The following is a 23113-nucleotide window of genomic DNA, read 5'->3' on the forward strand; positions in this document are numbered from 1 at the left end:
GATTGAACTGCCGAAAGTGGAATGCAAGAAAAGAGGTCACAGCGCAATATTCGAAATATTCTGGATAATTGAAACAAAAAATATTGGACTGGTATGAAAAACGATGACTGAATTAAATAACCTATTATTACATTTATTTGAACTTTAAAAAAGGAAATTGATAGGTTTTTCTTTTTGAAGACGTTTCAATTGGACATTTTGTGCTATGGCCGTAAAAGTTTTCTTGTATGCTTCGTTGTGCTGCTGTTGAGTTACAAAATATCCAACGGGTTTTCCCTGAAAAGACCATGTGCATTTTTTGATGGCCATTTTGGAAAATTTTTAATGAATTTTCTGTAATTTTGGTAAGATACTCTACAAGCTAAATAAACTTGCTTGTAGACGTCATTTTCTTTATTTTATAATTTAATTTGTTCCTAGAATTATGACCTTTAAAACATGATGTAAAAATCAAGGTCAGTGAAAACAGGAAAACTCATATATGATTTAGTTTTAGAAAATTCATCCATGTACTAAATCTAATAGAAATTCGACTATTAGTGTAACATTCTACTATAAATCTTCTCTAATAAACATCCTAGAGATTCAGAAGAATCATGCTACTAGGCCTAGGACTTGAAGAAGTTATTTTGCTTCAAAACTGGCCCTTTTAACCTGTGCCTAGGCCTAAATATCTAGTAGAGATAAGTTTCATATCTCTGTTGGGGGAGGGCTCTCCCAGAAAGGCATAATAGAATAAACTTGGCTTGGTCTATCAATACTTAGTAGGCCCTATCACATGTAAACAATCATTATCTAGACAAAGTAAGCAGGCCTAGCTTGCTATAGAACTTAGGCCAATAGTAAGTTCTTGTCAGTCTTTAATTTGGTTAGCAAGAGGAGAGATCACCCTGTAACAAGTAGGAAAAGCTTGCCTTTTGACTTAGTTACTTAGTTGAATTAGTTGTCTAAAGTGAGGAATGGACTGAATTTTACCCCCTTTGAACTAAATTCTCTTGAAACTTATTGGAATATAGTGTATGAATTTACTATATCTGTCAGAACAATTCCAAGTAGGCTAGGCTAGACTGTAAAAAATATACACTATCTAAAAAATGATTCTAGTTGATTGACTTTTGGCTATCTCAGAAAGGGGTTAGGTTAGGAAAATGAACTTTTAGGGGTGGGTCTACAGGCTAAAGTGTGTCCCAGGAAGGTATTTTGAAGTACCCACCTCTACTCTTTCTCTCCCTAGAGGGCCTTGACCTTTGATAACCTTCAAAAATAAGTGTGTTATAAAAGTGAAACCTTGCAAAATAGATCTTCTGCTTGAATGAAGTACAACAAAATTGTTTTCAGCTTCACAACTTCACTCAATCCCAATTTATAAGGTTTTAAATATTTGTAAATCCATATCCTAAATTTTGAAAAAAGCATTGATATGGCTCAGAATTCTACTCAAATAACAGAAATTGTATTTTCAGAGCTAAATGGAGATAAAAAGCAACTGGTAACTGAAAATCATGGTAAAATGCTGTTTTGTCAAAATTTCAGTAGGTATAGATCTGTCATGTAGACAAATTTCAGGGCTCTCTAGAGGGAGAAGGAGTAGAGGTGGGTACTTTAAAATACCTTCCCAGGATATACTTTAGCATGTAGAACCATCCCTGAAAGTTTCATTTTCCTAACCTAACCCCTTTCTGAGATAGCAAGAAGTCACTCAACTAGAATTTTACCAAGATGAATCCTGTTAAAAGTTTATAAGAATAAGTTTATAAAATAAATGGTCATTGTATTGATAGATTAAGGAAAGAAAGCTTTCTTCACAAAGTAATGGAAAAATATTCACCTTCTAAAATCCTTCTGGGATAAGATATTATATAACTCATGTATAACTTTTGCCAAAGAACATGACTACATCAACTTTCTCAATTTCAACATTCCCAACTTTTATCCAAGTTATGATATCATTTGACATTGATTTGTTTTATTTTTATTATTAATGTTGCTGGTTATTTGGCTTGGTATTGGGGTCAGTGGTATGACTCCTTAAGCTTAGTCAGGATTGACCCACCTCTAAATAGGTACATGAAGAAATCTGGAAATGATAAATAGGAATGGTTACAAAACTACAGGATGGTCCCCCCCCATTGCACTTCCTTGCTGAAGGGCCACAAATAGAGATTAGAAATAGCATTAGGGATTACAAGATTCAGTGCTATATTTTTTACCTACTGCAAATTAGAGTCTTGCAAGGAATGTCAACTTTGTCACAAGGGTTAAAATGAGGCATTTTGCCCTGTACCCCCTCTAAATCACCAGTTTCATTTATAGTCATAATTTGCCTCTTTCAACTCATGGTTATTCAGGAATTATTTTGAGAATAATCATATATGACTAGATTCTAATGATGGAGAGGCATAAAGCTGTTCTGGATTAACCATGTTGATCACTATATTTCAAAGTTAGAATATAAAAACTGAGAAAGACCAAGTACTGTCATTTGGCACTAACTTCTTGAATAGAAAAAAAAAATTTGACATCTTTTTTTTTTAAGTTTAAAATACATAGTTCAATCATTTGAAGAACAGAGAAAATTTCCTTTTCCAAACTCAAATTGTTTGACAAATCATGTCCTATTGCCACCATATTTTATTAGAAAACTGCAGCAGATGTAAGTTTTACCTTTTATTTACACAACATATCAACAAAAGCAATAACAACAGTTTAACATAAACAAAACACAAACTAAATAAACAAAACAGAGGTGATTACAACCAAACTGTAAAATCATTTACAATGATACAAATTTAAGCATAATCTTACTGATATTCATTGTTTATATGCTGCTGTTTGCCAAACACTGAGCATCCTAGTTGGTTTCTGGTCCTTGAGATTTATGCCTATATGATATTGCTTTGCAGTTTGTTTATGCTCTATGATATTACAGTTTCAATTATGCCTCTGTGATATTATTTTGCAGTTTCATTTTGTAGTTTTCTAAAAGAAGGAACACAAATCAATTCTCTTCAATTTTTACCAAGGGAAGATCTCAAATGCATGTAATTTTGATGAAATATAAATTTTGAATTTGCTTGTAAATGTTTTGAATGTAAGTTTATCTTATACTATAATAATTAGCCATTTTAAAGAAATTAGAGCTAATTTTGTTAATACCCCTAAAGGTTCTATGAGGATCATACTTTATAAACCTTATCTCTTTCAATATGCAAAGAGGACAGGAAAAAATGTGCTGGTGATAGGGTAAAAATTCTCTACAACAACTCCAGTAGCTCTTTTCTAAAAATAACTTATTCTTGAGCAATTAGTCTGGTTTGACAAACACAATTCTGATGAAAAATAATGGAACTTATAAGGGTCCATAACTTATAAATGTTCTGATGAACATTTGACTTATAAGGTGTCAGAAGGATTTCTTGTACTGAAATAAGCTTTGCCTTCTGGCTATGCCAATGATTTCTACCCCCCTCCAGTTTTTGTGAAAATTATATTTTGGATTATAGATTCAATTTGTAAATCAAAGGCAGTTTCTCATATACTTTGTTTATTTTCAAGATATATGGACCCTAAGTGTTATTTTGTGGTGGTTGCCTTGATTTTGTTATTCAACTGTGTGGATTGGTCTGTTAGAAATTTAATTTTCTTGATTTCCTTTGTAACCAAAGTTTAAAGATTTTAATTTTCATTTTGTTTAGTGTTGCCATTGTTTAGTTGCCAACACAAGAATATTTTTTGGTGAATTTCAAGTTTTAGCCTAAGGGTTGCCAATATTAAGTTTTGGCAAGATTTACTGATTAAGTTTGTGAAAGTCGAGTTTGTGATATTCTAAAGAATCATAGTATTAAAAGCTCCTTGAAACATTTCCTGTAATTTGCATAGAAGGGAGTAAGAGCAGACAAGAGTAGTATTAGTATCAGCCAGGCTCTGTCTTTAAACTGCATAGAAAAGGTAATCCAAGTACCTGTACATCCCACAATTTGGCTAAGTAGTTATTTTTATAGACTCTCTCTATCTCATCCCAAATCTTATGTTAAAATATTGTACACCACCAGTGCAAATAAATTTTAGATGACATTTGCAGTGTGTTTGCTTGGAAGTTGTGTTGCCAGCATTTCATATTAACAATGTCTAAAGCCTCTTCAAAATCTACTTGCATTGATAGTACCAAGAGGCCAAAAGAACTTGTAAGAGATAGTCCATCAAAAACTGACACATACATTTTGCACTTGGAACATTTTTTAAGAATTCAAAATGCCTTGAAGTGTAAGTTGCCTTGTTCTTAGTAGGTATGAATTTGAAGTCCTAACTGTTACTACCTCTGAACTTTATTATGCAGGGAACTGCACAGGATACACCAGCACACCTTTGAACTCTGTGGCACTGATGTCACCTCTGTAGTTCAGTGGCTATCTGTCCATTCCAAACCAAAAATTGCTAAATTACTCACTAATTTCATGGGTTTTACAATAGAGTTGCTTAAAACTGATTTCTAACAGATAAATTCAAAAGTTGAAAACATTGAGCAGTGCCCTCCCACAATTGTCACACTTCCCACAATCAATAACAGCATATTAAAAATATTATCTATTGCTATTATTATATTATTATCTATACTCCCACAATATAATTAACATATTAACAATGCATATTATCAATAACAGCAATAAGAGCATAACAGAATATTATTGTATATAATTGCATGTATTCATTGTTTGCTGACTGGAGGAGAATAGTGCTTCCAGTGGCTAGTTTTTCTGAAAAAGAAGTCAAAGAGGTGAATGGACTTGTTGTTAGTACATATACCTCCTACAATTTTTGGAACTGGAACTGCCTAGCTTCCAAGTGTGGTGAAGAAAAGACTTGTTCTATTGTTCATGATGAGGTACAGGCAGCTACTAGTGATGATGTGTTGGCCCTAAGAGCAACATTATTTGATTAATCAGAGCTGAAAAATCATGAAAGCAGGAAACTTGATACTATTGCAATCAGTATACCATGTATAACTGATGTGATTATCTTTGCTTTCCAAGATTTTAGGCTCCCCCCCCAACTCCCTGCAATGTGACCAGATCCAGCCAGGATTTAAAAAAAAGAGCTCTGAGACACAATATCCTTCCAAACATCAAATTTCATTAAGATCTGATCACTCCTTTGTAAGTTAAAAATACCTCATTTTTTCTAATTTTTCAGAATTAACCCTCCCCCCAACTCCCCCAAAGAGAGCAAATCAATTCCAGTTATGTCAACCATGTATCTAGGACTTGTGCTTATTTTTCCCACCAAGTTTCATCCTAATCCCTCCACTCTAAGCATTTTCCAAGTTTTCCATCTCAAATTGGATTACAGTATCAATGTCAGACTGAATATCAATTTAAGGTGACTCCCTACTAGTGCTAGTTCCTCTGGGCCTAACAGATCACCACCAGTGAATTTCACTGTTTCAATGTTTGAAATAAAAAAAAGGTTTCAAGGAGTCATTTTAGTTGCATGCCCATAGCCTGTTCCACCCTGATCATTTTAAAGAGGATTACTAGAAATACAGGTTTCAGTCAGTGAGATTAACAAGATGGACTACAGCCATTGAATCTAATCTTGTGGTTACAAAAAATACAATTCAAGTGCAGCACCACTTCAACATTTTTTTTAAATTGCCTATTACTGTTTGTGATAGTGTTTCTTTGTCTGATACTGACCTTCCTTTTGCTTCTATCTTGAGTGTCTTCTCAGTAATATCTTGATCACCTAGTGCTTACTTGTTGTTGTTCCATAGTGGTTCATCTCATTGGTCATCTGCTATATCTTCAGTGCCTTATATGGAACAAATGAAGTTCTTTAATTCCAACGTAGATAGTGTTCTAAACGAACTTCCAAAATTTTCCATTTCCCTGATTAAAGAAGAAGTAGATGTTACAGTAATAAAGGAGGTTTCACCCCCCCCCCCAAAAAAAAAATCTTGACAGCCTTATTGTCTATACCTACAAATGTATACCAGCAAATGTATCATAGGTTTGGGGGAATCAGCATTCCCCTTGGTTAATTCCCCCACTCACAAAACTAAGCAGTCACAGAGAAAGTGCAAAATAGGTATCAGAGAGATATTCTCTGAATAGGTATTAGAGAATAGGTATAGTAAATAGCCATAAAAGTTGACAAATAATTACTATATTGCCCAAATCATATTAATATCAGACTGAATTGATCAGAATTACAGCTCTGTAAAAACTTTTATGGTATGGTATACACTTGTTCCCAAGTATAGAGGAACTTTATAAATTCAATTATGCTGTTAGATAAAAATATGGCCATGTCAATTATCAAAGTTACTGTAAAAAGAGTTCCACCTGTATTTCAAAGTAGATATGCCATTGCAGAATGCAGATGTGGCTGAAAAGTGTATTTTATTCAAATTCTAAAATTTATGAGAAAATTTAATGGTTCATTGATTATTACACTCTTGAAATGACACAAAAACACATTTTGCATCAAATACAATTAAATAAATTAAATTAAACCAATTTAAGCAAATAAATATTATTAAATACAAATAAATACACTAAATACAATTTTAAGAAAAGGGGTCCTTTCTTCCCATAGATAAACAATTCAAATATTTATCCAGTTCAATATAGTGGTATTTTTGTTAAATCCAATGGTTGATATTTTGCATGAATGACACTTTAAGGGCAAATCAATGTATCTTGTAAAAAAGGACTAGTAAGCTGAATGAAAATTCTGCCTAAACTGTTCCTCCTCCTCGATGAGTTTGCTTTACCCTGACAGGTTTGACATTCATAAAAAAATCAGGAGCTCAGTGAGGAGGAATTTATTTCTTGGTGGGGTACAACATTGACTTCCAAAAAGTAGACTGTAAAGGAAATCCAGTTATAGGAACAAATGATATAAATCTTGATGTCTTTTTTGGCTGAGGAGGTTTGGGTCCATGGTCCCATTGATGTCACTGATCTGCAAATACTTTTTGGATTAAGAAGTCTTCTCAGTCTGGTGACTCAAAAACATGGGTAATATTCCAGAAAACTTATTTGTTTTCTTAAAAGCCTTGACAGTTTTTCTCTGTATTCTATTAGACGATTTAGCTCAGTTTGTGTCATCATGTGAAATATTTTACATAGTACCATCCTGAAGAAGCTTGGGCTGGTAACCCTTTCCTGCTGACTGTTTTTGGAAAACACAGTTGTGGTTGTGGGGAAATGAAGTTGCTTCCTGAAATTTATAATTTCCTTCTCAAATATGGGTCTATGCAGACAGGGGCTTAAAGTTGTACTTGTCCTCTCCCTGCAAAAAACTCAAAATAGCAACAACAAAAAATGAACAAACTGTCAAGCATCTGCAAACTTGATCCAAGTTTTTATGGCACTTGGTATTAACCAAGTGACATATAGCAATTGCAAATTCTGTTGGTCTGTCTGTCCTGGTTTTGCTACTTTAGGCACTTCCAGGTAAGCTAGGACAATGAAATTTGGCAGGCGTATCAGGGACTGGACCAGATTAAATTAAAAATAATCGTTTTCGCGATTTGACCATCCGGGGGGGGGGGAGTGAGGGGTCAATTAATTCTGAAAAAATGAAGTATTTTTAACTTATGAATGGGTGATATGATCTTAATGAAATTTAATGTTTGGAAGGATATTGTGTCTCAGAGCTCTTATTTTAAATCCCATCCGGTGACATTGGGGGGAGTTAGGGGGGAACCTAAAATCTTGGAAAACGCTTAGAATGGAGGGATCAGGATGAAACTTGGTGGGAAAAATAAGCAGAAGTCCTAGATACATGATTGACATAACCGGAACTCCTCTATTCTGTTTGGGGGAGTTGGGGGGTAATTCAGAAAATTAGAAAAAATGAAGTATTTTTAACTTACAATGGAGTGATCGGATCTTGATGAAATTTGAAGTTTGGGAGAATATTGTATCTCAGAGCTCTTATTTTAAATCCCGACTAGATCTGGTGACATTGGGGGGAATTTAGAGGGGAACCTAAAATCTTGCAAAATGCTTAGAGTTTACGGATCGGGATGAAACTTGGTGGGAAAAATAAGCACATGTCCTAGATACTTGATTGACGTAACCGGAACGGATTTGCTCTCTTTGGGGGAGTTGGGGGGGAGAGGGTTAATTCTGAAAAATTAGAAAAAATGAGGTATTTTTAACTTACAAAGGAGTGATCGGATCTTAATGAAATTTGATCTTTGGAAGGATATCGTGTCTCAGAGTTCTCCTTTTAAATCCCGACCGGATCCGGTGACATTGGGGGGAGTTCGGGGGAACCTAAAATCTTGGAAAACGCTTAGAGTGGAGGGATTGGGATAAAACTTGGTGGTAAAAACAATCCTAAGTCCTAGATACGTAATTGAAATAACCAGAACGGATCCGCTTGCTTTGGGAGAGGAGGGTTAATTCTGAAAAATTAAAAAAATGAGGTTTTTTTTAACTTAAGAAGGAGTTATTGGATCGTAATGAAATTTGTTGTTTAGAAGGATATCGTGCCTCAGAGCTCTTTTCTTAAATCCCGACCGGATCCAGTGAAGGGGAAGTTGGGGGGACCTAACATCTTGGAAAATGCTTAGTGGGGGGATCGGGATGAAACTTGGTGGGAAAAAATAAGCAAGTCCTAGATACGGGATTGAAGTAACCGGAATGGATCTGCTCACTTTGGGGGATTAGGGGGACGGTTGATTCTAAAAAATTAGAAAAAATGAGGTATTTTTGACTTACAAAAGAGTGATCATATCTTAATGAAATTTCATATTTAGAAGGACCTCGAAACTCAGATATCTTATTTTAAATCTCGATTGGATCCAGTGTTATTAGGGATGGGGGACTGGAAATTTGGAAAACGCTTAAAGCGGAGAGATCAGGATGAAACTTGGTGGAAAGAATAAGCACGAGTCCAAGGTGACTGACATATCTGGACCGGATCCGCTCTCTTTGGTGGAGTTGGGGGGGGGGGCAATTCGGAAAAATTAGAAAAAATGAGGTATTTGTAACTTACGAACGGGTGATCAGATCTTAATGACATTTGATATTTAGAAGTAACTCATGTCTCAGAGCTCTTATTTCAAATCCCGACCAGATCTTTTGACAATGCGGGTAGTTGGAGGGGGAAACCGGAAATCTTGGAAAACGCTTATAAATGTCGTAGATACGTGATTGACGTAACCGTACTGGATCCGCTCTCTTTGGTGGAGTTAGGTGGTGGGGTTCAGTACTTTGGCGAGTTTGGTGCTTCTGGACAAGCTAGGACGATGAAAATTGGTAGGTGCGTCATGGAGCTACGCAAATTGACTTTATAAAGTCGTTTTCCCCGATTCACACATCTGGGGGGCTGAAGGGGAAGGAAAAATAAGAAAAATTGAGGTATTTTTAACTTACGAGTGGGTGATCGGATCATAATGAATTTTAATATTTAGAAGGACCTCATGACTCAGCTCTTATTTTAAATCCCGACCGGCATTAAGCCTCTGATTTTCCTTTAAAGCAATCTATTGATTCTTAGAATTTTGCTAGAGCTTATATCATATGAGCTCTTGGCTCTTCCAACCTCGTCACTAGTGCCATATGAGCTCTTAGCTCTTGTTACACAAAGGGTTTGCACATCATGATATATAATGGGTGACAAATTTATTATTAATTTAAGAAAGTTGGATTTTCAATTTTGTTTCTAAAATCTTTAATTTGTCCTATGTAAATTCCTGATTAATAGTGATTTGCACAATTGGAGATTTTTTTTTTTTACATCTGTAGATTCAAATATCAGTGCAGATTTAAATTTATTAATCACGAATAAATCAAAAAGGCCAAAGGGGATCTTTAAAATTTAGCTAAGCTTATTAAAAGAAAGTTTAGGAATTATTTTTGCAAACAATTTGAGCATTATTTGAGTTTTTAGCATTTAAATGTTTGCTTATTTCTTCCTTTTTCAATGATCTATTAACAACAGACTTAATATGTAAACTAATCTTGGACAATTACAAAGAGGATAAGTCCTCTTGGTTGGTGGGGAATGCTAAATTTTGTCAATAGGAGTAAACTGAGGTGCAAAGAGGCGTTTTTAGAATAATGTTAGACATGCTTTATATACAATTACAGTACCCAATATTGAGAAATAAAAATTTGTATTCAAACCAAATTTTTCCCTCATAATAAAATAAGGATTAGAGAATAATATCAGGGGGAAAGTTGGAAATTCTTGATTTATAGTTTGTACAAAATTGGAGACTTTTTTGCCCCAAATATGCAGATATACAACCTGGCTATACTGGGTAGTGAAGAAAGCTCTGGCTAGCTGGTCAAAAAACACTATATAAATAAATTTTATGCTTCCCACCAGTAAGGCATTATTTGTTTCTCCTTTTAATTCATTTTAAACCTCCTCTTGTTTTAACTAAATCTTGTTTATTAAAATTATATTCCAATGTAGATGTCTTCATATTCTTTCTTAAAGAATCATAATGTCATGTTGCTTAGTAAACTTAAGTGTTCTTGATATTCTACATTCTTGCCTTAAAATGCTACAGATTGTTTTCACAAGTAGTCCTATGGCTTGTGTGCAGGTAGAAAAATAGCCTTTAACTTCTATTTAGAATGTCACCTTAAAAAGCTGATATTTTTGCCCCAACTATCTTATCGTAATAATGCTGAAAAGTTTTAATTTATTCCTTAAAAAAATATATCAATATTTTAAAGCAGTGATCATCCATGTCATCCAACCAATTGATGAATTCATTTTGTATGGTAGTAACTTTAGACCTTCCCATAAGATCTGGACACCATTTTCAATTCAAGGAAATGCTTTGAAAATTCCCACTGATGTTGATTTTGATTCAATTAAATTTTGCTGAAGGGAATATAGTTACTTTTGAAGAATAGCAATTACATTATTTTATAGGTAATTTAAAATTATTTCCAGTTTGAGAACTATATAATTCTTCTTCTTGATTACATGCATTAATTTCAAAGGCAGTTGAGAATCTGTGTATCGGTCAATGCTTTTCATGAAATCACTGCCATCTATAGAATTCTTTTTCACAAATGGTTAGGTAATTGGCAAGTTTTAAGCAGACGTGTTGGAGGTAAATCTTTATAAGTAATTCAAAATTATTTCCAATTTTAGAACAAAATAATTATTCTTCTTGAAGACATGCATAAATTTCAAACACATTTAAGAATCTGTGCATAGGTCAATGCTTTTCATCAAATCACTGCCATCTATAGCTGTATGCTAATTCTTTTTCTCAAATGTCTCGAAAATATTCAAGTTTTAAGTTGACATTTTGGAGGTGAATATGAAATAGCATATTAAAAAGGAGCTTTTATGCTAGTGGTTAAACAGTAATGTACAGTCACCTATTAATTATACCCTATTAATTTATAATTAGCTATTGGTAAATATCAAATGGAACCCTTCCCCACTTCGAAAATCAAGACATCTAAAAAAAAATCAACTGTTTTTGCTTTTTGGTATTTTAACCCTCACCCTATTAAACAAATCCTAAGGGAGCAACTTTTCAGGTCATGATTTTATTTTTGAAGAATTCGTATGCCAAAGTTCAGCTTCAATATAAGAGACTCGAGAATTGATTCTCTTCAACATATAGGATAAATCTTGATAGAATATGTTTAACAGACATAAATTAAATGCAAGCTTAGTTATAACAAATGAAGTGAAGAGCAATACTAAAACTTACAACAAACAAAATTATTGTTTTCATGAGATAGACTACCTCCTCCCTTTTAGACGGCCTCCCCTTGTCCTACTCTTAACGCTAAAGTTTTTCGCATGATTTATTGAGAATATAATAGATACATTGGAACTTTATTTTCAACCCACTATGGCCTTCTTGTACCAGATGTACTCCAGTGTTATCTATGGCAAAGAGCCATGTGTCTTCAATGTTATTTTTTATTTTATTGCTTTTTTACCTGGCCACTTTTAATGCAAGGGTTTGTAACAGAAACTTGGGATAAAACTCATTTGATTGAGAATTAAACACTCTAGTGCCCTTTTCAAGAGCATATGGTGAGTGGAGAGCATCCAGCCCCTTCCCTTGAAGTTTTTGGCTACACCTTCTCTTCCCCAACACTTCAACCCCCAACTCATACGATACAAACTTGAGATAGTCATTTTTCAGAGTAATGAAAAAGTCCTATAATTGTTCCACTTGGGGCACCATGACCACCTGAGCTCATGGAGAAATAGTAAATTGCGGAAATTCTGAATGTTTACAGATAGGTTTCATTGTAGAAATGAGGAAGTCCGTTGCATAGCTAATTCATTTTTAGTGCCCAGGGTCAATTTCAGTTTTCTTTCCTCTCATTAGCCACTTAAAACCACCCTCCATATTAGGAGGGCTTCCACAATTATTAAAAAAAACTAGACCTAGGCATTGTATACCACTCCCCAGCCCCTCACTCGGTTCTGACTAATCGTTGCAACCTTTTAGTATAAATATTAAATGCATGGCTATTAAACTCTAAAAACTAACTCTTCTTATTTATCTTCATATAAAAAGTTAATAGACCTTACACCCTCCCTGACTTAAGAAAACTATGCATAACATTTGTAATTTCATCCAACTCTGAAGATCTTAATCTGATACGAACAAAGCAAAGAAAAAAAAAATACCCTGTTTACCTCTGTCATGGCGGGGTAGATTCAAAGTTGCCTCTCCAACGATTTATTACTTACCAGATTTTAGTGAGAATTTTTACCAGATGCCATTTAGTAACACTGGAAAAGCGGCAAATGCTGTGGCTCTTTCAGCAGTATGCAAGAGGCTCTTCAAACATATATAATAATTTATCTTGGTATTGATAGCACGGTTGCCACCTGTAACACGAAAGTGTTATTTTAGCTCTATTGCAGTCATTTTTTACCATAGCACCGACAATTGGCGTGTAGCACGCAAATTCGGGTAATTGTAGTACTTACAACTGTGTACCGTGGTAACCCTGATTGACTCACTTAATTCTACTTTGTCAATATACAAAGCCAAAGTACGACGTTCTGAAACTGAAATGTAACTGAAACTGAAACGTTCTGTTCTGAAACGTAATCAGGGTTAATCAACAGTGCTGGGAGAGGGAGAGAGTTTCTATTCGTCTCTATAAAAATCATGAAAAAGCCAAAACTTTAGACTAGATAAAGGAAAACGCAAAGTAGTCTGGCCAATCAAATAGGCCAAATCCATTTTTTTTTCATGCATTGAGGAGATTTTCGTTTGCTGTTTTGTTTTTGTGTTGAAAACCATTTTTTTTTAGTGCTGACCGCACTTACTCTTGAAATTCATTGATCTTTACAAGTTCAAAGAAAAAGACCTCCGGTATTTGTTTACAACGTTTTTGCAAAAGATTTACTTGACTTGAATATGGTAAGTTTTATAGGTTGCCAAAGTGGCAATTTTCGCATCATTTCGATGTTTGTTGTGGTTTTAACACTTTCCACACTCTAGGACCAGATCTTGTCTATGGGTGCAGGCCCCTCAAAAGTGGGGTGCCAAAAAGGCCAAGTTTTTTTCCCAATTGGCTTAAAACTTACACCCTCCAACCCATATAAGGGAGTCCAAATGTGGAAACAAAATAAGAAAAAATGGGCTCCCCACAAAAGGCGCCCCAAAAATCGTTGCTGTCACGTCTAAAGGTCACATCTGGTATCGTACTTCTGATATAGGCAGGGCTGTTGAGTCAGATGTTTAGTAAATTTTTTGATGGATGGAGTCTGAGTTGCAGTCGGTATGTTAAAAATGTCTGGAGTTGGAGTTAGTTATATCTTATAAAATGTAGTTAAATGAAGCTTTAAAACAGGACTGTCCGAGTTTTAGACAGAGCCAGAGTTCTAGTAAATTTTGCTGAATGGAGTGGGAGCCGGTATATTGAAAATGTCTGGGGTCAAAGTCGGTTATAACTTATGACCGACTCCACAGCCCTAGATAAAAACAACAAAAACCTCAAAAGGGAGAGTGGCCGGTCATATAGGTCAGCAGGATCAAAGTACGATCGAACAATCAAACTTTGCCCTGTTGATTCTGTCTTTCAGAATAGCTTAGTAATAGGTTTTAGGAAATTATGTCAAAGGTGTGAAAATGCCAGATGATACTTTTAGATGAGTCAGTGGCGAAATAGCCCCCCCAAAATGTTTTCGAAAGAACTTAAAACTTAAATACAAGCTCCTTAGATAAGGGGGCCCTAGCATGCAAAAGACAATGTAGTTTTAAAAAGGGCTGTGGATTTGGAGTTTCAATTTTTTTTGGCTGAATGGAGTCAGTGTATTGGAAATATCTTGAGTTGGGGTCGGCTATATCTTATAAAATATAGTTAAATGAAGCTTTAAAACAGGGCCATGGAATTGGGGTTAAATACTTTTTTTAAGAAAGCTTTTTATTTTTCTAGTTGATCAACCCTTATGTTTCAGGAGTCATTCTTAAAGAATTGGGACAACATTCAAACTCTAGCGCAAAGAGTGAGGTGTTTAGGAGGGGGCAATCCCCTCACATACGTAATTATTTCTGTTCATTTTAAGCTCTAATGTTGCTCCTTACTTTGTGTGGAAAAAAACTTATCGTTTTCCATTTAATTTCTGACATTTTTTAGATAATACCGCGAAGTCTGGCTCCTCCTCTACGGAAAATTTCTCCCTACAGAAAGATCCTCGTACAATTCAGTCCCGGGAAAATTTTACCCCAAACAATTGTCTTTTACATCTCTACATGTAAAATTGAGTTGGCAAAGAGAATATAAGACAAATAAGAAGAATTTAGTATAGGAATTCCCCTAGTGTTAAATTTCCCCGAAAAGTTCACCCCCACTCCTGAAAACTTCCTTCTTCAAGGAAAATTTTCCCGTGAAAAATCCCCCCCCCCACCCTGAAATATATGCACACTTCCCATTAAAAACACTATACATACACAACGGTCAAATTTTTATAACTTTATAGTTTTAATAATTTATTCATTTTTATTTCAATATTTTCATTATAATATAAAATTTTTTCATTATATATAAATTTTCATTTCATTGAGTTTTCAATATTTCATTATATATAAATTTTCATTATTATATGAAATAATAATGTAATAATAAATTTTTAATGAAAATGTGATAATAAATTTTCACATTTTTGTAGATAAGAGGTTGAAGCTTCTACAGTAGGGTTCTCTCATCTCTGATATGTTGAATCTTATGGTGTGATTTTCATTAATAATTTTTTTACTTTTAGGGGGTATTTCCCCTCTTTTTTGAAAATAAGACAAATTTTCTCAGGCTCGTAGCCTTTGATAGGCAACATTAAACTTAATGAATCTTATTTGAAATCTGCATAATAAACCGATTTTTTAAAATATACCTATTGGTATAAAAGTTCTGTTTTTAGTTTTAATTGCTATTGAGCCACGTTGCTCCTTACTTACAGTTCTTTAACTGTGACAATTTGTAGCCCTAATAGGTTTAGAGTTGTTTTGTTTCTGTCAATTTTCAGTGTATGACCAGTGAGGACATGCTATTTTGAAAAAAAAGGGTTTTATTGTAAGTTTTGTCTCTTCACCTGAAAATGGACCAAAAAAGTCTTTCAAACAATTATATGGTAGTGGAAGCCTAACCTGACGCTTGACATAAGTAAGTTTAATTACTTAAATACTATCTCAAAACATTTCATTTTCCTTTATATGAAAAGAATCATAATTTTAAAGTAAAAATTACATGCCTGTTAAATAACAGAGAAAGTTTCTTGATAATTATAAATACATGTACAGTGGGGGAGGGATTTGGATTTAACCCTTAAACTTAAAATGCGTCCCATAATGTCCTCTTTTTAATATAATGTTCCTTTATTCAAAGAGAAGAGGACTAAGAATTCCCTTCTTGCCCTTGTCTTTGGAATAGTACCCTTGGATGTCCCTTGACCAAGGGACAAAAAATGACCCAAGCCTTTTCATTTAGATTTTTCTTTTTAATTCGGTAAATTTGGCTTATAGGACAGAAATCAGATATAAACAAAAGAAATATACCATTCAAGGCTACTTGGAAACATAATAGTAATTGTCCCTTTATTCAAAGAGAAAAGGACTAAGGATTCCCTTCTTGCCTTTGGAATTGTACCCTTGGATATCCCTTGACCCAAGCCTTTTCATTTGGATTTTTTTTTAATTCGGTTAATTTTGCTTATAGGACAGAAATCAGATATAAACAAAAGAAATATACCATTCAAGGCTCCTTGCAAACATTATAGTAATTGTTATTGCTATTATATCCCTGCCCCTCTGGTCATAGTCTGGCCAGACATAGCCCTAGACTATGCAGAAAAGTTTGCTGATTTACTTTTTTTCAAGCTGATTTTATTTGGCAACTTTTGATTATGAACCAACTGTTGATGAGAAAGCAAAAAAATAATGGCTAACCCGTAAAATTTTTGCATACAGTCTAGGGCCGTATCTTGCGCTGTTAGGGAGGAGACGGTTGGGCCACAATTGTAAAGCAGTGATTATTATTTTTTGAAAGAGCATTGAAACGGGAATGGAATAGTATATTTGTTTCATCTAATGTCCGATTCCTGCATTACAAGGAAAGTTAACCTCGAATTTCCCTCATTATTAATATAAAGTGTGTGTTGTTGGTAATGGCAGTCGCCCCTTAGACCGTTATGTCGCATGGAATTTTTCGAAATCTACGACGGAGGGAGGTAATTTTGTTATATTTTCAATGAAAATACCAAAGGTACAAAACTTTTGGGGAATCCCACCCCCGGCGATTGAAGCCACTTCCCTTGAAAAGATAAATATGAAATAGTAGAAAGTGTTTTAATATGTAACTTTCTCTGGCTATAATACTTCATTTCAGTACTTTTTCCCCTTCCAGAAAGTTTCACAGACCCTTCTGTAAATAAATATGTTTTATAGTTCCCACAAATATGTTTTATTGTGGGATCCACGATCCCACACAGACTCTATGGTCTGTAAAGTAGGAGGTTCACGAAATAAAACATTTACATATTAACTACTAATTGATTAAGGACGTAACATTCAAATGTTACTGACACTATCTATGACAGAAAAACTATCTATGACAATCTATCTATAACATCTATGACAACTATCTATATGACAAATAAAACTATCTAAAACACTATCTATGACTATCTACTGATAAAAATAGAAAAAAATAAACAAAACAAAGAAGTAGAAGTTACAGAAGGAGAGTTGATTAGAAAAAGACAAACTATTTTTGGGAATCTGTTTATAATAGATGCTAGATGATATATGATTAGGAGAAAGGAAAACTAATAAGTATTCAAACGAGTCAGTTCTCTTGGGAACTCTTGCCTTTAGTTACTCTTAACTTGAATTTAGGTTGACGAATAGCTGTAAATACTTGCATCATGACAGGAAACTGCATTAAGGCCGTGATTAAGTGAACTGATGGAACTCGAAAATCCCATGTTAAAATTGAAAATTTTATATTTAAAAAGTACTCAAGTATTCATTAACGGAAGATACCGCTTTTAATATCAGGCCGTAGCTTCTTGAAGATGCTACAAAATGGTTGCTAGGATTTTCCTCTATTTGCTTAGATATCTTAGAAAATGTTTAGCTCTTTTTCACATGTGTACATATGAAGGATATTGCTTTTAGAACAAACTATGATGAGTAAAAGACAATAACCTGTAAGATGATTGCAACCATTTTTCGATGTATTTTCCTGTTTTCGAACTGGCCCGTAGAATATTTTCAGCTATCTGAAATTTTTACAATTTTTTTGCCAGAAAGAATCGTTTCAGATCGCACTAGAGACCAGATTGACAAGCTGGTCTCATTAACCTACTATTTCCGCCAATGAATAAGTGCTATTTGAAGGGTTTTTGACAATCGACGGTCTCTAGAGAATTGAGAGACAGAAGGCTACCCTAACTTCAATTTTCAACCTCGATGTTTTCAAGTTCACTTAATCATGGCCTTAATCGCGAAATTAAATCACTCGGTGTCAGTATCTTGAATGTGGTTGAGTTATCTTGAATGCTTAAATAGGAAGACAGGGCAAAATAGGTTAAATCATGATTTCTTGATCCATATCTCTTTAGTAATAAAGTTTTTTCCTCTATGATACTCATTATCAGTGTTCTAATTAAATTAAAAACATGTTTTTTTCACCTGAAAGTAAGGAGTAAAATTAAAAAGAACAGAGATTATTATGTATATGTGGGTAATTGCTCCTCCACAACATCTCGCTCTTTACGCTAAAGTTCTTTTAGTGCTTGAAAAAAAGCTTTTTATTCTAATTAAATGAACACTGTTTCGGGTGTCGTTCTTAAAGAATTGGGACATAATTCAAACTTAAGCGCAAAGAACGAGGTATTGCGGAGGAGCCACCCCCTTATATAGGTAATAATTTCTGTTCGTTTTAAGTTTTAATGCTGTTCCTTACTTTCGGTTGAAGAAACTTGCTTTTTTTAATTTAATTTCCGATCGTTTTTTAATTAATGCCAGGAAATCTGGCTACACCCCGCGGATAAATCCCTCCTCCCACGGATCTGTTCTCTTGACAGTTCAATCCTGGTGAAAATTTTCCCTAGACAATTACCCTTAACGTATTCACGCATAAAATTGAGTCGGCAGTGAGAAAGCAAGCCATAAGAAGAATAACGTAGAGGAGTTCTGGCAAATTCCCGTAGGGTAAAATTTTCCCCTGGAAACTTCCCTCCCATGGAAAATTGTCCCCTTGGAAAATCCTACTAGCAGAAATCCCCCCACCCCAAAAAATATATGCATGTTTTCCAATAATAAATACTACATGTAAACCATGGTCAAATTTTGTAAGTTAAAGACGTTTCCCCTCGGGCTGTGGTGAATCGTAATATCTCCAAAGACATAGTTATTCAGCCTTCCAACTATGCTGAATTAAATGGCTATCTCAAAATTTTGATCGGGCCATTTTTAGAAAAAGGGGGCGTGGGAGGGAACCTAGTTGTCCTCGATTTTTTTTTGATCGCTTAAAAAGGTACTATAACTTTTAATTTTCGTTTGAATGAGCCCTCTCACGAAATTCTATGACCACTGGGTCGATAATATCACCCCTGGGAAAAAAACAACTAAAAGCAAAGAAACGTGCATCCGTGATCTTTCTTCTGGCAAAAAAAGAAATTTCCATATTTTTAAGATAGGAGCTTGAAACCTCTACATTGGGATTCTCTGATACGCTGAATTCAGATTCTATGACGTTTAGGGTGGAGGGGGTCCCCTTTTTTGATAATCAGGCAAAATTTCTCAGACTCGCTTGTGATATATCTATTGGTCTCAAAACTGCGTTTTATAGCCTTTTGGTTACTATTGTGCCGGGTCGCTCCTTACTTACAGTTTGTTACCACGAAGTGTTTGATAGACGTATATGCTGTCGTAAAATAAAGTGGCAAAAATTAGCATAATAAATAAGCAGATACCGATAAATGAAAGAAAGCTCCTCTTTTCGAGCCTTTAAAATAAAATTTCCTATTGCCACTATATATCTAGGTGATGTTGATTTAAGGATCCCGAGTAGTAGTAATTTAAGTTGAAATGATGCTCTTCTCCAAAACCCTTTTATAGAAAAGATAAACTAATCGAAGTACTTGTGCCAGCACTCAAATATCAATTCTCTTAGTCTTCTAGCCTAGTCCTTAAATCCCTAAGAAAAATATCCTCACTTTCTTTGGGGCCTTGACCATTATTCCATATATGGGAGAAGCCGGCTTCCATCTAGCAGTTTTTGATCTGGGCTGGCCGTGAAGATTTTACATTCAGCTCTAGCAATTCCTCTGATTCTGGCTAGCCTGTGTTTCGGACAACGCAATAGTCTCAGTCAGAATTAAATATAAAAAAAACAAGTTTTTTCAACTGAAAGTAAGGAGCGACATTATAAATTAAAACCAACAGAAAATACTTCGTATATGAAAGGAGCTACTCCCTCTGGTGTGATTTTTGTCAAGATAATATTGCGTTTGTGAGGTGTTTCCCCCCGTTTTATAAAATAAGCCAAATTTTCTCAGGCTCATAACTTTTGATAAATAAGACTAAATTTTATGAAACTTATGTACTTAAAATCAGGATAAAAAATCCAATTGTTTTGATCTATCTTTTAGTATCAAAATTCCGTTTTTTAGTGTTTTGGTTACTATTGAGCCGGGTCGCTCCTTACTACAGTTCGTTGCCACGAACTGTTTGATTTTACCATCTGTATTAACCCATATTTTAACAATGAATGTTATCCCAATCCCCCTTTTATGACGAGATTATGTGTTGAAACCTAAGGCAGGATGTGTGAGAATCCTTTGAAGTGAAACCAGATTCAATTATTAAACTATTCCTCTGAAAAGAGAAGTCTGATTTCTCCTTCTTGTTGCTGAATTTAAAGAAACAGGATCATTTGTAATTTAACGCCAAAACTTATTTATGTTAGAATTATTTATTAGACAACACTGCTTTTCTGTTTATAAATAAAATATCTAAATAACGGCTAGTAGTTTGAATTGCGGCGATAAAAAGCTTTATTCATTTAGATTTTCTTTCACTTTATCATTTATTTGGAATGTTCAAAGGAGCTTCATCCATAACACAGAACATGTAAGTTACAAAAACGATGAGATAAGTTAAATATTTACGTTTCTGTATTCAATCTACAAATCACAATATAAATCATCACTGTCATAGGTCAATATTGAATGTATACTCGATTGTCAAACCTTAAGAAAGGAAACTGAAAAGAAAAAGGCAATGTAAAAAAAAGTTAGCATATTGTAAGATGTAACGAAATATAAAATTGGCAAAGTAGGGTATAAAAGTGAATTAATCTGGGGTAAAGGAAAGAGAAGAAAAAGAAGTGTGAACAGTGCCTAATTAATTATTAACATTAGAAACAAATGAGGGTATGATGCTCCACTTATATCAGGCATGTACATAGCATTTCATTAATTTATTTGACGATTTGAATAAAAGGTACTAAGAAAATCGGTAAAACATAGTATTTTGAGGGTGGTGGGTGTCGAGGCCCTCCTCCTGTTATGTGATTGGCTGTTGCCTACCCGATTTGTAATAAGTGGAAATGTGTATCTTTAGATCATTTCCCCTTGGAAGGCGATTGCTCATTGTTTGATTTTGAAGGAGGTTTAAAAGCTCCTGGGGCAGGAGCTCCTTCTATGCTTCTGGCTGAAACTGATGTACACGGCTCTATGTTGTGATTTACTATGAGTAAATAGACTTCATAGTCCAAACTGGAGATGCTGATCTGTTTCATGACCTTTTAACCAAGAACTATAATGAGGGATTGACGTCAGCCATCATGTGCTTTCGCGCCTCCTCCTGTTTACCCTCTCCAAATGTCTCCAAACATCCATTTTGAGCTGGGTCGACTCTGGCTTAGCTTAAAGTGATTGAACATCTCTTCTTTTAAAGGTAGATGTAAGGTATTTGCATCTAAAAATCATAAGATTCAACACTTCTTTCTATCTTGTGTCAGCGACAGAGATGGAGCCCTGTTACAGTGACAACATAGTGGGGAAAATCAGGTCTCTTGATTAAAGGTTATCTGGGATCAACCCCATCTGTCGCAAGGAACGTTTGAGAATTGTAATCTTGATAAATTTTTTGAGCCGCCCTAGCCGAGTGGTTAGCACACTAGTCTTGAAATCCTGTGAAGACAGGTGCCCGAATCCTGGTGTTGCTGGTTATTTGGCTTGGATAGGGGGGTTAATAGCCTGACTCTGTAAGCTTAACCAAAGTCAACCCAGCTCTAAATGGGTACCCGGAGAAATTTGGGGAAGGTAAACAGGAAGGATGCACGATAGCATAGGATGTTTGGCTTTCAACCCCGAATCGTGCTTCCTTGCCGAAGGGCCATAAAACGGAGATAAGCACCGCTGATAGGGACTTTAAAGTCAAATGCCGTGTTTTATACCTTTGATGTCAATTTTCTGTCGTATTTTAAATCATAATGTCACATTGCAAAAACAGCTGAATCAAAGATACGAGTATTTAAATACAAAGGAAACCGGGCAACCAAGTTTTCAGAGGAGTTTAGTGTAATAAGGGATAGAGTTTAGCCTGTTTCGTACTATTGCAAGGGTATATATCCCGGTACTTGTGTATTATACGGCAAGCACTCAATTACGTCATTTAATTAAAACCTGTTTCTTTGGCACCCAATCCTAATAAAATATCCCAAAATATGATGAAAATATAATACTTTAGAACCAAATTTGGGCTATAAGTTTGCACATTAGGGGGTGGGGTAAAGTGTAGCGGGTCTGCATTCAAGATGTGTTAGGTACAATTACTCTACATAATTATGATGAACTAAGGATTGTTTTCTAACTTCAAACTGTCCAAATACTTTACCCCCACCCCCTTAATGTGCAAACATATAGCCAAAAGTATATGTTTCCCATCTATTCTGTCACTTTTCCGCTAAGCTGAAAGAAACTAACGTAGAAACCGGTTGAGTTTTACACAGAGTAAACTTGAGTGTTTTGGACTAAAAGTAAACAAATTGGTGAGGGGAGGGTTTTGATTTAAATTGTGAAAGCTTTTCTTTCGTTTTTGATATCATGATTTCTTCTAAGGATCGGAATCAAGTATATGATTCTTCGAACGATTCCACCGTAATTCTGCTTTTCGTAAAAAAAAAAATCTTCTTTTCCAAATAAAAGTTATTATTTGAACTCTATGAGACTCTACGGTATTGCAAAAAAATGTATACACTGATTTGCTTCCGGCGTTACTGCTTAATTATTCGCCTTTTTATCAAGCAGGTCAATTGAATAATAAAACAGGGTAGCTGTGACTTGACAATACTTGCTTTGCCTGTTTTTTTCATTTTAGTTGCAAGGAAGTTGTTGCAATTTTGAAAATTATTTGTTAAGGTTATTATTAGTTTAAACTGGATATTTTGTAACGTAAGTTTTTCATCCCTTGCTTATTTGTCTTCCTTTTCCTAAATCTATTATTGAAGTTTGTATAACGTCTTTGTTCAATTTTGAGTTGTTTTTTTTCTGGATTAATTTTTCCGGTGAATCTTGTAAAATCCCCCCCCCCTCAAAAAAAAATATTGGTGATATTGGATTCATCTTGGTACCAAGATGG

At 34.7% G+C, this 23113-nt stretch overlaps 1 protein-coding gene across 2 annotated transcripts in view; it reads left to right on the forward strand.

Annotated features, from left to right (window-relative positions):
• The first annotated feature begins 243 nt into the window (after positions 1 to 243).
• The window catches only part of LOC136035984 (la-related protein Larp4B-like), a 77387-nt gene continuing 54517 nt past the window's right edge, over positions 244 to 23113 (forward strand). For both annotated transcript variants that reach the window (XM_065717887.1, XM_065717888.1), the window contains exon 1: positions 244 to 344. The gene's annotated coding sequence lies outside the window, so the exon portion shown is untranslated. The remainder of the gene's footprint in view (positions 345 to 23113) is intronic.

This window comes from Artemia franciscana, chromosome 15 (assembly GCF_032884065.1).
Source record: "Artemia franciscana chromosome 15, ASM3288406v1, whole genome shotgun sequence".
Classification (NCBI taxonomy): Eukaryota; Metazoa; Arthropoda; class Branchiopoda; order Anostraca; family Artemiidae; genus Artemia; species Artemia franciscana.